This window comes from Kogia breviceps, chromosome 18 (genome assembly GCF_026419965.1).
Source record: "Kogia breviceps isolate mKogBre1 chromosome 18, mKogBre1 haplotype 1, whole genome shotgun sequence".
Taxonomy (NCBI): domain Eukaryota; kingdom Metazoa; phylum Chordata; class Mammalia; order Artiodactyla; family Physeteridae; genus Kogia; species Kogia breviceps.
In genome coordinates this window covers 50,509,932-50,525,266 of record NC_081327.1, presented here as the reverse complement: position 1 = coordinate 50,525,266, position 15,335 = coordinate 50,509,932, and positions in this window count along the sequence as shown.

Below are 15,335 nucleotides of genomic sequence, written 5' to 3'. Positions count from 1 at the left end.
ATTTTGTTTTTAAGCTTGAGGACCAAAGTTGCATTAATAACAACAACAAAAGGTTGCCCTACTTTGAAAAAAAAATCAAAATGTGAAAACCTCAAATGAAACGTTGAAAAGTGACTAGTTGTTATTGGGATCCAGTAAACATTTTTTCTACCTTGGGTAAGTTTTCAAAATTTTCTATAATTAACATTATTTTTATACTATAAATAGGTATATATATATAAATTAATGAATATATGTTGGTCTATAACACATATGAATATATATTATAAAAGTAGTATATAGCATCTATAACAAATATAATACGTGGTAAACTGTAAGATTAAACTTGAAAGGGTCTTTATATCTAGTGCTTTATATTCATTCAAGTCTTGTTCTGTATCATATTCTCCTTTATATTTATTTGCAAATGCTGACCAAAGATTAGGTAATTTATAACTTGCATCCAGAGGAAAACTATATGGGTGTGGATTATGCACTTTACTAAGCTCTCTGGACTATCTATTTCTGCATAGAGAACTCTGGATTGGTTTCCCTGTTGCTGGCTAACCAGGTACTTGCTTTTACTTGTAGTAGTTACAGGTCTTTCAGCTTCGCAGTAGGTAAATCAGGTGGCGCCTGAGTGCGTTATCCGTTATCCACTCTTTCATCCTCTTCCTCACCCCTTCAGTCAATGCTAATGAACTGGGTTTTCCTGAGCCATACAATATCAATGTCATGGCCAAGTTCAGTGGAATCCCCAATCCAAACACAGTTGTGGAAACTCCACATCCACCTGCATGGAATAGGGTTCTGGCCCTACACCCCAAAATGTAAAAGAGTCTCCCACCCCTTATGCAATCTCCAGAAATCCATTTTATGAAAAGAAGGACATTGGCTGAAGCAGATACCTCTCTCCTGATACATCAATGTGGTTAATCCTCTCATCGGACTAGGCAGCAGGGACTTTGAAACACACTCACCACTAACTGTAAGGCATAAAGTTCTTTCCAAGCCCTGATCCACCCTGCAAACAGCTGCCATATCCACTGTACAAAGGCCGTCCCTTCTCCTGTTGTCCCCTAACCAGGGCTTGACACACTGCAGCCTGGGGTCCAAATACAGCCAGCTGCCTGGGTTTTGTTTTGTTTTGTTTTACAGCCCTTGAGCTAAGAGTGACTTTTCTTCCTTTATTTTTAACACAATGGTTTTAAATGCTTACATCAATAGGTACCTATTAGTCCTGAGTCTCCCTTTCGGCCTCAATTTTGCCTAAAATATTTACTCTGTGGGTCTTTAAGGAAGCATTTCCTGAAGGTTTTCGTTGTTACCACTCCAGCCCAAGCTCTTACTTCCTGTCGGAGCTACTGCTATGATCCTTAGTGGTATCTCGGTCCCACTTGCCCAAACCCCCATTTCTTTCTGCACATAGCAGCCGGAATGCAAATCAGAGCATGATTTTCCCTTGCTTAGAGCCTTCCAACAGCTTCTCGTTGCTCTTAAATAAAAGTCCAAACTCCCTACCCTGCTCCCCAAGCCTGGAGCCCCTGCCTGCCTCCACTCTGGTCACCAGCCATCCCATTTCCTCACTGGGTTCCAGCCACCTAACCTTGCCGATCTTGCTCATGTCGAGCCTTTGAACACGGCCCTAGAATATAAGCCTCACGGAGGTATGGACCTGGTCTTGGTGACATCATCCTTCCCAGAATGGTATCTGGCACATCATAAGTACTCAATAAATATTTATTGACTAAAGACCTTAAATCTTTTTTTTTTTTTTTTTCTGGTCTGAGAACCATCTTCTCCCAAAATACTGTAGAAATTGTGGACAACGTATTTATCACTCTCTAGACATGAGCAGAGATTTTAGAAACTAAATCTTGTTCTAAGCATCCACCTTGGAAAGACCTTAGATCTCCAAAGCACCCCTGTAAAGCAGGATTTTATTTTTTTAAATCACCATTTTCCAGATGAATAAAAAGAGGTTCAGGAAGGAAGGAAAATCCAGTAAGTAGTAGAATTGGGATTAGGATTCAGGACTTTCTGACATCCCCCCACTGCCCCACTACATTAGTTTCCCTTCATTCAAGCATTATGGCTGCCCGACTACATAGAAAAAGTCACAGCACCTGGGAACACATGACCTTCTCCTAGAGGAAATGTCCTCCTCCTTGGATCGGTTGTCTGCTCAGCGTGCCCTGACCCTGGCTGCCTTGTGGTACTAAACAATTCAAATTGAAGTTTGCCTGTAATCCCCTAAAGCCAGTGTCTGGCTTTGGGCTGCGGAGCCTTGTTTTTATGCTGGGACATTCCCATGTAACTCCTGCCTAGTAGAGGACTTAAAACACCACCTGTCCATCTTCTCCCCTCCCAACTAGGAAGCATGAGGCCAACCCTCTGATCAGAAGTCTGGACTCCTCATGCTTTTTGCTGATGCTCAGATGTCTCCCTTTGTATGGTTAGAGTAGGGATTTGGGGGTGGGGATCTGACACATCACTGCAGCCTTGCTGTCCATGTGGAACATGACCCTTTACTGGATTTCCATCATCAGCCATAGTTTTTCCCAAACTTTGGTCATGCTGTTGCTACTCTCCTGACTTGTGCTATACTTACCTAATTAGCTCATTTTTTAAAAAACTTGTTATTTTGAAATAGTTACCAGAAAGTTGCAGGAGCTCTCACGTACATTTCATGTAGATTCTCTGAATGATAACATTTTATTGCATTTGATTTATTATTCTCTTTCATATATAAATGAAAGAAAAAAATTATATATGTATAAATTTTCTGAATTTTTTACATATATGTCTACACATATATGTCTAGATATAATTTATGCATATATATAATTTATACATATATATGTATAGATATAATTTCTTTCTGAACTGTAGGAGAATACGTTGTAGACCTGAGTATGTGTTTCTTAAAATGACGGACATTCTCACATAACCAGAATACAATTACCAAAGTTATGATGAACTGTTCCAGGCTCATATTAGACTTTCCCAGTCCCAGCTCTGGACTCAGCCATTTCTCCAACGAGCCCCGGGTTCTTTTAGAGTAGGATGACATTTGAAAACTAAGTAGCTCATTGTTATGGGGATGTCATTGCTTCTAGGCTCTTTCAGTGAGCAGAGCTACAAAATATATGTATGATACCTGGATATATGTATAAGTCCATATGCACACCCATACACATCTATAAATCATGAGTGCAAGCCAATACCTTGAATTCCAATCCAGAACACAAGGGTCATGCTGATCTGGCCCCTTTCCACATTTGTTTCTTCCTTCTCTGACTATGAGAAACCATGACTCCATTATCCACAACATATTTACTTATTTCGTCAACCCTAGAGTACACAGACAGGGGTTTCAGAATCACTAATCCATATTAGTGTGAAGAACAAATCTACTAACTAGATTTCAATATTTACGTAGTTAGTTTTGTCTGTATTGTGAGGGATATCATCCAAATACTGTGTTTAGGTTATTTGGGCTCATTTCTTCTTCCCCTTGCAGTACGGTCATCTGATTCATTTGAAATAGAGTTAGTAGCTTATTTGCCACTGCTCATATTCCACTTTAGGGTTTTTTCCCTCCTCCTCGATGACTTTTTTTTCATGTGAAACATTAACATCCTTCCAAATGTCACTACTCTACAAAAAGAGATCCTCTGAGAAGTATCCCTCCCCCATTCCTGCACCCACCCCTCTAGTCTTTTCTGTTCTTTCTGATCCTTTTCCGCCCACCCCTGGAGATAACCAAGCTCATTAGTTTCTGACTTATCTCTCCTGTATTTCTTTTTGCATAAATTAGGAGATGCAAGTACATCTTCTCATTTACCTTTCCTTCTTACACAAGAGGTAGCAGATTATGGATACTCTTTGTACTTTGATTTTTTTTCACTCAGCAATAATTTCTGGAAATCACTCCCTATCAGTTAGTAGAACCCATTCCCCCTTATTTTTCACGGTGACATTGTTCTCTACTGTGTGTGGATGTCCCAGAGTTGACTCACCCGTCTTCCCTGTATGGGCTTTTAAGTTGTTTCCAATGTTTGCAGTTGCAAACAATGCTGAGATGAATAAACTTGTGCACATCTTATTGTTGGAGCTATATCTCCAGGGTAAATTCCTAGAAGTGAAACTGCCGGGTCAAAAACTAAAGGCATGCTATTTTGTTAAATACTGTCAAATTCCCCTCCACAAGCGTTGTACCAACCCACATTCCCACCAGCAATGTATGAGAGCGCCTCAGGCAGTTCACTTTTTAAAAACTTATGCAGACTTTGAAAATAAATTTATGCTATCACTAACATTATCGAACTAAATCACTGTTCAGAAAAAGACGATAATCTGGGAAAGAAATGCAGTGTCAATAGAAGGTAAAATGTAGTATATTATAGCAGCGACAGTGGACTGACTGCCTAGGCTGCATGCCTGGGGCCCTGTAACTGTGTTAAAAAGGGAAATCAGCAAATGCTCAGGCAGTGTGGATCATCAGCTAGTGTCAAGGTGAGACTTCTTAGTAACATAAGGCAGAAGGTTTAAAGGGGGGCTGAAAGGGCAGGAACACTGTCTCTGTGATCCAGGGTTGGTTAGTGCTTGGTCAAGGTACCTTGTAGAATCTGACACATTCTACTCACTTCACATTTGTGATATTCCAGTCTGTGGACACCGGACCAGACTTTCAGAAGGCTCGTCACTATCTGCCTGGCCTGTATCTTAGCCACCTCTCTGTCTGCCCCCCATACATCACTAGATTTTCATGTGGCTGGAATCTCATCATAGCCGCTGACTGAAGCTTTGCCCAAGAGCTTACCTTGTCCTAGGCTCCTGTGCATCATATGTAGTTAATCTTCCCGATAAAGCAACCATTTGCCAAGGTCTCACAAAGATGAAGCAAGGCAAAGCAGGGGTGGAAATCCTGGGGATGTTCCCATACTTATTTTTTTCCAGGTCCAAACCACCCCCCATCCCCGCAAAATGACTTTTCTCTCTCAGTCAGGATCCTTCAGCTATAAGCCCAGAAACAAGCATGCATTTGACACCTTCAATCTTTTCCTAAAACTGCCCACTGGCTGGTGACTGGAGGGGACCATTTCCAAGCTTGATACCTGTGCCGTGGAGTCCAGGGTCTGAGGCTTTGTTGTATTGGCCAGAGGAGGGAAAAAAAAAACATTTAAAAGATGTTTTCATGAAGAGATGAAGAAGTAGGCATACACTGGCCTACTTCCAAATCAGCAACAAATAAAGGGTCTCGTTTATTTATTTTTTAACCTGGTGCAAACTCTTATTTATCCAGAAAACGCATGTACTTTGCTTCTTTTATTTCCCCCTTGAGATGGGCTCCCAAGGCCAGGGAATGAAAGACACCTCAAGCCGAAAGTCATGGGTAAGCTGGCCTGCCATTCAGTATCTTTTCTTATACAACATTTATTTGTAAACTAATCAATAAACTTTTCTTATTTTGTGTGCTCCTTTGGAACTCTTAGCAGCTGCCTGCTGAACCATGAAGAAACTTAAAATAGCGATGATCTCCCTTCCATGCTGCCTCTTTCCCCCCATAGAACCCTCAAGCCAATCTGTGGTGTTTATACTCAAGGCCCCTATGAAGCTAATCTGTATGGAAATAAAGGATAGAAATATTCAGATTGAGTTTTACTAAGTGAACCTGAGGTTTTTCTGTTCAGCAAAATCGGCCAGGTAAATGCGTTTCTGATACAGAATAAATCACTCGTAGGAAGACCTGTATTTCCCTTTTGCCATTTTGCTTAGAAGTGAAGAATTCACAGCCTTCTGCATGGACTGTGGAAAGCCCAAGTCCCTCCCCCCGAGGCTGTTCCCTGGGCTGGACTCATTTTCCTCTTAGGGTCTGAGGGTCCTGCTCTCCCAGCCTGGGGCAAGCTGCCAGGGCTCTTCATAAATTGCCGAGGAAGAGAGAAGACAGGACGAGGGTCAGGGATACACTGACAGAGCACTTTACAAGCCAGACCCCGGCTCCTCAGTCAGGGAGTCTTGCACGTGAAAAGAGGACAGTCTCTGGCTTTGACTAATAGGCTGTGGTCGCACAAGTATTGTTGTAAATGTGCCAAGGTGCCGCGGGGGAACATAGCAGGGGACACCCAGCAGCAAGGCCTGTGGCCAGGCCGACCTTGCTGAAGCACTTGATTCTAGACTAGGTCTTCTCATTCATTCATTTACTTAGTCACTAACTCAACTAACGCCTATTGAACGCAGGTAGCTTTTTAGGAAGATAGCAACGGACAAGACAGACAAGGTCCTTTCTCTCAAGAAGCAGTAATCTTAGTGTGGCGTAAAACAGTACTCAAGATGTGGGAAAGAAAGAAGCGGAGAAGAAGAAAGGCAAAGGCATTTCGGGTAGGGCAAACAGCAGGAGCAAACACAGGGGGGCAAGAAGTAGCTCAGTGCGCTCTGCAACTATACCGCTGCGTTCGTTCTTACTTCACTGCAACCTGAGGCTGGAAACGGGAAGAAATAATCATGGCAAAGGCCATGTCACGAGTTTGTCTAGTAGGTAGCAGAGAAAAAACTAGAATCTCCTCTCTTTTATGACTCTCCCATGTGCTTCTTCAATGTCTCAGGCAGGGAGGAAAGTCAACCTTATTTTATTTTAGAACAAATTTTAGAGCAAATCTTTCGTAGACAGTGCTTTGTTTCTGTACGGCCAACATATTTCAGTCTGTCTAGGGACATAATGCCACGTGGCAGAAGCAAGGGAAGCAAAACCATGGACAGGTACTGACTTGGTCTTGAGAGAAGACCATTGGCCAAGGCCACCCACCTATGGCAAGGTGGTTACAAACTCGGTGACAGAGCTGGCATAGATGTGATTGAGTCCATTTAGTCCACTTAGAGAATCCAGTTGAAGGGGAAGCATCTGAATGTGCTCTGGTTTATGAATCCTGAGCCATGAATAGCCCTTCCTGAATTATGAGAATTCTGCCAGGAGTGAAATCAGCTCCTATTAACTGACGTTTATAACTTAAAACATATGAAACTGTCAAAAGATCAAAACTGACAATTTCATATGGTTTAACTAATATGTTGCAGGGACAGTATGGGGCTCTTGATATTTATCATCTCCCCAAATCTCACATCCCCTAGCTGAGGTATATACTATGATGATCCTCACTCCATAGCTGAAGAAATTTGCAGCTCAGAAGAGTGATGTGAATTTCCCAAAGCCACACAACCAGAGGAACCAGGACGCGGACTTAAGTCTGTTTGACGTCGAAGTCTGACTCTGTGATTGAGATACAGGAGATCTGTTCTCTCTTTATGGGACCCTCTGGGGCCGTGGAGAGCCCTGTGGCCTGGGTGGGCCCAGCTGGACCTTTTCTACTCTGCAAATCAACCTCCGGGTTCTGTGCTCTGAAGCCAGCCTGACTGTGGGTGTGCCAGGCCCCTGCTTGGACAAGACACAGACGTCTACTGAAGACTTGGCTTCTGATGATGGGGAAAGGCCGGGCAGGATTCTGGAAGTGTTTCAGAGGTGACTCAGTCTCTACTGGGGTTTCTCTTAATGAGTGTCTCAGCACCTGTTTCCCCCACCTCACCGCAGACCTTGTTTTGTCAGAAAGTCTCCACGACTGAATTGTGGATGTCAAATCTTGTAGAGCTGCCAGCCCTTCCCCAGACCCCTAGCACGCCAAGGGTGAGAGCAGTCAGGGTGGGCAAGGTCATGCTGGGGACACCAACATCTTGCAACTCTCAGAGCCTTAACCTCATTTGTCCTTGGGTCTCTCTCTTTCCCTCTGTCTCTTTCATGCTACATCTTCAGCAAGGGCCCGCCGGGAGGCTCTACCCATCAGAGTCACACAAGGTCCCTGGCTGAAGGAGGCTTCGTAGCAGCATGTGCTGCTACAGTACTCTCGGTGTAGGGAGGGGACACGTCCAGTTGTGCACTGGCTCTCACAGCTTCCACAAAGAAGTGACACACATCACCTATGCTCGTGCTTCCCTGGCCAAACCCAGTCACATGGTCATAGCTATCCTATAAGGGGGTGGGGAAATACAATCTTACCATGCATCTGGGAGACAGAGCGCAAGAAGTATTTGTTGAGAGCGTCAATGACTTCTACAGCTGTTTAACGTAGTGCAGAGGAATGGGGGCTCATCCCTCGGCCATTAAACACGGCTCTGCCAGACATGTGGGCTCATGAAGACTGGTTCAATAGGACAAGATTCTGAACCACGCAAACTCTAACAAACACAGAAATCATGAGGGCACCTCTGAGTGCAATCCCATCACTGAGTGTGGCTATTGTGATAAGAGGCTAGAATCCACTGAGTAAGGAGAGTTTGCTTTCCAGCATGTCTCCGTCTTGCTAAGGCATCTCTTTTCCCTTGGTCTCCTACCTCAAGTAAGCCTGGGCCCAGAAAGTAGCCTTACTTGAATAAGCGATCATAAAAGTTAGACATTACATCTAAATAATCCTTCTAGAGGAAAGTCAATGGTAATTTTATGGGAAAGTATGCCAAAATACCATTCTAGGATCTCTCTCCGAGTTAGGCAAGACAAATAAACATTCCGAAAGCTTGCTTTGAACAGATGTCAGTCACTGGGATGAGTTGCACACTCTAAATTGATGACATTTAATGTTCATACCAAATAAACGAAAACTGTTTATACGTAGTTTATGTCTTTATGTAATAGAATACATTGATGAGTTCTCACGAATTCTGACGTGTCTGATGTGAGTGCAGAGAGCTTATAGTCAATACTAGGAGAAAAGAAAAAAAAAGAAAGCTACTGGTTGACTGTATATTGTGACATTACATCACAATATACAGTAAACCACTTGCTTAAACTCCATCTAACTCTGGAGGAGATGGAGCTAGTGGGTAGAGATTTACATAAAGTTTTGATGCCAACACAAGCTGTCTTCTCTTGCTTCTTTTCTTATTTAAGCCAAATGATCATGCCTAATGTGAATACAAAGAAGTGAAAGTGCTGAGAGCATTTCATAATTATTATTATTTCTACCAATAGTTTCAATCATTTCTACCAATAGTATCAATAGTATCATCAAGAAGTGTTTCTTTAGTGTCTACAATGTGCTGTATATTGAACACTGGATGAGGTGGTTGAGGTCCTTGATCTCATGGAAATTATATTCTAGTGGAGACATGGACAGTGAGTGAGGAAACAAATACTGGCATAATGGAATTTCAGGTAATAAGGCTCTTTTAAAGAAAAACAGTGTAAGGAATGAGGTTGATGAATGACAGGTTCAAGCCCTGGTCCCAGAAGATTCCACATGCTGCGGAGCAACTAAGCCTGTGCACCACAGCTACTGAGCCCGCGTGCCACAACTACTGAGCCCGCGCACCTAGAGCCCGTGCTCCACAACACAGAAGCCACCGCAACGAGAAGCCTCTGCACCGCAACGAAGAGTAGCCCTGGCTTGCGGCAACTAGAGAAAGCCCACGCAGCAACAAAGACCCCACGCAGCCAAAAATAAATAAATTAAACAAAAAAAAAAAATCAAGGTCATCTATAGACAACGAGTGTTGGCTGCCTTAGGAGTAAGAAGACGTGTCAATAGTCATCTGGATACACGGAAGGAGGTTTTGACTGGGGAATTGTGTTTAGCTTTTCAGATGGTGCTTAAGACCCACTTGTGATATGTGGTCATACATCTAAAGTGAGGCAAGTAAACATGGTTGTACATTTTCCTCTAGCCACATTCTGCTTCTTGGGTCCAGGCATAGAGCAAGAAGAGAGGTGAGTTTTAACATGGATGAGGTTTACCGTGGCAGCAACAGAAGGGGAGCAGGAACTGAGAGGGGACAGGGGTTATTGCAGGGATGGACTGTGGAATCCAAACTGGAGAAAAGTGGGTGGTAGTGTGTGAAGCTAAGATTAGGGTCTCTGTGTTGTGGAAGCTCTGTTTGTTGGAGAGTGTAGATTAGAAGTTATCTGTTTGTGGCTACAGTGACTGAGGGTTAAAACCTAGATACAGGAAATGGTGTGGCTATTAACAATATACAGCTTTGAGGTATATCTTTGGAAGAGGATGGCTGATGTGTGCTGGAGGAAAATCACTAGAAGGTCACTATCCAGGGGGAAGAAAATGTAACAAGAAAATATTGACATGTTATTTTTAGACTGCAGCTACTGGGAAAAAAAAAAAAAAGGTGGGGAGGTGGGAATGAATTCCTAACTTGAATAAGTTATTTTGACTGGTGAATCCTACCCAAATGCATTGACTCTTAGCAGTTTTGAGGTCTGCTCCCACAATTTGTTACTAATAACAAAGTGTTAACAGTGAGGTAAATGACTTTTTTATAAAAGAAAACAAGACAAGGCTAATCTTGATAATAATCTGACAGCATGTGGCCCACGTTGGCCATTTTTTCTGAATGTGAGAGAAGAGATAGATTTAGAACAGGGTGGGAAATGCTATGGATTCCACAGCCTCTCTTGGCAATAATGCAAACCGCAGTGAGCAACCTTGAACTGATGTGCCATTAATAGTTGCGGTGATTGTGCAGTTTTGTGGTATTGTGTAATTCCCATGTAATCTGCGGGGTTTCATGAACATCTGGCCACGGCCACGGGTGCGCGTTAGTCATGTGAACGACATCCAGCGTGCGAGTCTTTGTGGAGACATAAGGGAGGAGGGTGTTGTGGGCTAAGCTGTAGGCAGACAGTGCGGCCACTTGTAGAAAGGGCCCCGGTGAATCACACTCCCTGTGCACACACTCCTTTGCGACGTGCCTTTGCTTCTTCTGCTTCCTAGAAGTGGAGTTCATTTCGCCTTGCTTGGTCTCGGCTGACCTTGTGGCTTGTTTTGGCTAACAGAACGTGGCTGAAGCAACATGGTGTGACTTCTCAGTCTGGGCTTCAAGATGCCTTGTGGTTCCTGCTCTTGTTTTGCTGGAATAGGGCTGCCTCCACATAAAGGTCCAGGCTAGCCTTTTGGAGGGAGAGCCATAGGCAATGAGAGGCCCTGCAGGCAGCCGGCGCTAACGGCCAGCCTTGTGAAGGAGGCCATCAACCAGCCACTATTAAGTGAACGGATCAACCAGCCCATTTAAGACAATAGCTGGCTGCTGCCATAGACGGGACCCAAATCAAGGCCAGTAGAAGAACCACTGTCCTGAGCTCAGCCCAAACTGGCAAGCGCTGGAGTTGTGAGCTAAGGAGTGGCTGTTGTTTTATGCCACTGAGTTCTCGGATTGCTACACAACAGTAGATAGTTGATGCAACCCATAAGAGTTACTAACAACAAAAGCAAAAGGAGGGGGAGAAGTAGCATTTATTGAGTACCTATTTGACGTTGAGTAAGCCCTGAGAACATTGCCTTGGTTTTGCCTGACATCACCTCTCGGGGGAGGGACCATCTTCTCCCCAGGGAGAAAACTAGAGGTCTAAGAAACTTAGTAATTGGTCCAAAGTCACATATCTAATGAGTAATAGAGCTTATATAAAATATGCCCAGGGCCTTCCCTGGTGACGCAATGGTTGAGAGTCCGCCTGCCGATGCAGGGGACGTTGGTTCTTGCCCAGATCCGGGAGGATCCCACGTGCCGCGGAGCGGCTGGGCCCGTGAGCCGTGGCCACTGAGTCTGCGCGTCCGGAGCCTGTGCTCCGCAACGGGAGAGGCCACAACAGCGAGAGGCCCACGTACCGCAAAAAAAAAAAAAAAAACCAAACCAAACAAAAACATGCCCAAATCCCACTCTTAAAATAGATCAGTTTCACAACCTCACCTCATAAAACATCTTCATAAATTTTGGCATACCTTTACACTATCTAAACTATTATTTATTTAAGAATATATTTTTAAATTGGCTCACTTGAATAAGTAACTAAACAAATAAATATGTTTAAAGCAGAGCCACTTTGTTGCTAGAACAAATGGCCATGGCTAATATTAACTGCATGCTTTCCTCCGGTGAACTCTCTCCTGATTGCTTTGCATGAATTAATTGATTTTATCCTCACAGCAACTCAGTGAGGTTGGAGCTACTGTCTTCATCACCCCCATTTTACAGATGCGGAAAATGAGGCAGGGGAATAAAGAGTTGCTCAGTGTCACTAAAGAAGTGACATGGTTTGTGCCTGGCATCTAGTGGGTGGAGACCAAGGATGCTGCTAAATACCCAGCAATGCACAGCACAGCCTTCCCCCACCAACAAGAAATGATCCAGCCCAAACGTGAGCAATGCCAAGGTTAACAAACCCTGTTTCTGCCTTTCTAAATGGTAAACAGAAACAAGTATCGCTTGCAGTCAATAGAAACTCTGCAAAAACCAAACAAAGCTGAAGAATCTCTCTAGAAGCTGTAGCTTGCCAAGGCTAAGAGCCTTGTGATCTCTCCTTTTGTTGAAAAAGCGATTAGCAAAATGTTAGAGGTATGGTAAAGGCTAGCACCCTACAGAGACTTTCTCCTTGGTGTAGTCAGAGGATTATAAGAGACTTAAACTGGAATGAAATCTCCTCATGTGATTCTAAGTTATTTACGCCGTGTCTGTGTAGCTACCAAATCAGCCCACAATCCCCTGGTGCATAGCCCATCTTGGGAAATGTGATGCTATACCTGGGTGGGCAAGCTGTGCTCTAGCTCATCACCTGTTTTGTAAATAAAGTTTTATTGGAACATAGCCACACCCATTCATTTATGTATTGTGTATGGCTGCTTTTGTGCTACAAGCAAGAGTGGCTTAGTGGCCATGGAGACCATTTTGCCCTCAAAGTCTAAAATATCTACTCTGGGACGACTGACAGAAAAACTTTGCAGCCCTGCCTAGAAGTATACTTGGTCCATAGTAGGCATTTAGTAAATATTTCCCTAATGAGTCAAGCCCAGGCAGACACCACTTTGGGCTAAAACCCTCTTTCTCCGTTTCTCTTTCCTCCCTTTCCAGTGGCATTCCCTTCCTCCTGCTCCATTCCACTTGTCCCTATTTAATTCATTATTTGTTAGTTTGTTTATCTCTTTTGCATTTCCATTTCTCTCATCACAAAGCCATGGTTCCATTCTTAGAACAAACACTTGTCGGCTGTGCAGCTGGTCACTGGGAGCTGCCCCGTTGTAGGGCTCAGAGTTATAAGTGGATCTCCCTGTAAGGCGATGGTGACGGATCACCAGCATCGCAGGAGTCTGAGCTGCTCCCTTTCTCCTTGTAGCTGTTGGCGTTCACCGCGCTCTCTCAGTTCCAGAGCTAAAGGATATATAATAGACGCGGGAAGACCTATAAAAGTAACATCTGAAACTGCCGCAGAGCTGAGTATTGATTTATTCATTACTATAAATTTTTTGTCATTACTGTGCAATTGATATCTCAGGAAGAATTGATAGATGTGGTTGGAAGCTGCAACCCACTGTGCAAAACTTTTTCCCTCTTCTGTAATTCCCCGTAACTATTCTAAAGAATCATTATTCCTTATTACATGGCTCTGGCATGCCACCTATTTAGATAAATGCGTGAACAAGTGTGCAGTAAATATTCATAGTGGCCCATGTGTCAACGATGTATGTCACTAATTAGATAATTTAGTGGTTCAAATAAATAAATAAGAAAATAGAAGCACACCGAGGAAAATAGTGAAATAAAACACAGACTCCTTGTAGGAATCTAGGCAAAAAAGGACAGGTTTTTGGGCTGTAGTATCATGTTCTATGTTGGAGGCCAATCAAAAGGTCACAGGAGGGCTTTATGAGGCTGCTTACACATGGGAGAAAGCCGGACCCATGTGTGCATAACATCTAGTTGGGTCTTGTCAGCAAGCCAGATGATCGTTACCTAGGCAGGTCCATTCTGGAGGGTCTCAGGGGGTTCAGTGGCCCTTTGTCTCTTCCATCCTCTTTGTTCTGTTGAGTCTGCTATTAATGATCCCATTAATACAAAGAGAACTGGGCTCAGAGTCTGAAGATGATGAATTCAAGTCTGACTCTGACTCTGACCGGAAGTGGTAAGTTCCTTATTCAACTTGGGCCTAAGTGTTCTTATCTGTAGAATGGGAATCATTATAATTTTGATGATAATAACAATGATGGTGATGGTGATACACAAATGAGGTAATGGACATGAAGGCCCTTTGCAAAGTTCAGAGCTCCAAACAGACATCAAAACAGGTTGGTTTTTTTTTTTTTTTTTTTTTTTTTTTTTTTTTTTTTTTTTTAATAAATGATCTCAAAGAAAGTGAACTAGGCAGACAGAGCAACTATTCAGAGAATCAGGAAATGAGGATCTACTATTTATTGAGGGCCATCTTTGTATTGTCAGGTGTTGAGCTAGACTCTCATGTAGGTTATCAACTGGAATCCAGCTGTGTGAAGTAAAGGATATTTTTCACATTTTCAAGATGGGGAAACTGAGGATGAGAGACATTCCGTGTACTTTGCCCAAGACCACAGATCTAGTAAGTGATGCCTGATAAAAATCTACATCTCTCTGGCTTTATCCCCATGTCCTCTATGCTACTAGTGACATGCTGTGTTGCCTCCAGGTTTAAATTTAAAAGACTTACTTATTTTATTTTTTAGAAATCAAAGTTAAGACTTTAATCTATGTTGTCCAGATAGCTTGACTGTCTTGACCAAACTCAAAGAGTGATCTTTCTCAACTGAATAAATCAGAGTTCTTTTTATACAAATGTAGTTATCCCAAACAGTCAGTTTGATTAAGGGCTTCTGTGGAGGCCTCATGATGTGGTGTTAAACAAAAATAACTGGATCTACTGAATTCTGCAGTCTGACTGGTTAGCCCCTCATACATGGATCTGGCTTCAGCCTTTTCCAGTGGTGTGTTAGAATCTGAGGGAGATGGATTCACTTTGTCAAACAGCTAAAGCCAAGTCTTGTAGGCATGCCTGAACTAGTCCTGGCCTCATCTGGGCATATTAACTGCTTAAGTGTAGTTAGGATGAATCCTGCGCAGTACCATTAAGCAATCATATAAAAAGTAAACGTATGCATATCAGCCCTAGTGCCAGCCAAATTATATGATCAAGGGCCACCTTTCTGGTTGGGTTTATCTCATCATAACTGAGAGCCCTCATTCATTTATTTAGCAAATATTTAATTTGCACTTGCTGTGTGTCAGTAGCAATGGAAGAGACTGGGAATGCAAGGCTGTATTAAACTTATGTGATTGTACCTATTCATGAAACCCTGGTTAAGACCCCCTGCTATAATAGTTGAACACTAAAAATGTAGATGGATGGATAGGTGAATCCAAGGATTTGTGAATAGGTGGATGGATGGATGAATTGTTGGATGGGGAAATGGAAATGTCTTAAACATCTTGGCACTTTTAGTTTTTTAAAATTTTTTAAAAAATAAATTTATTTATTTTTGGCCGTGTTGGGTCTTTGT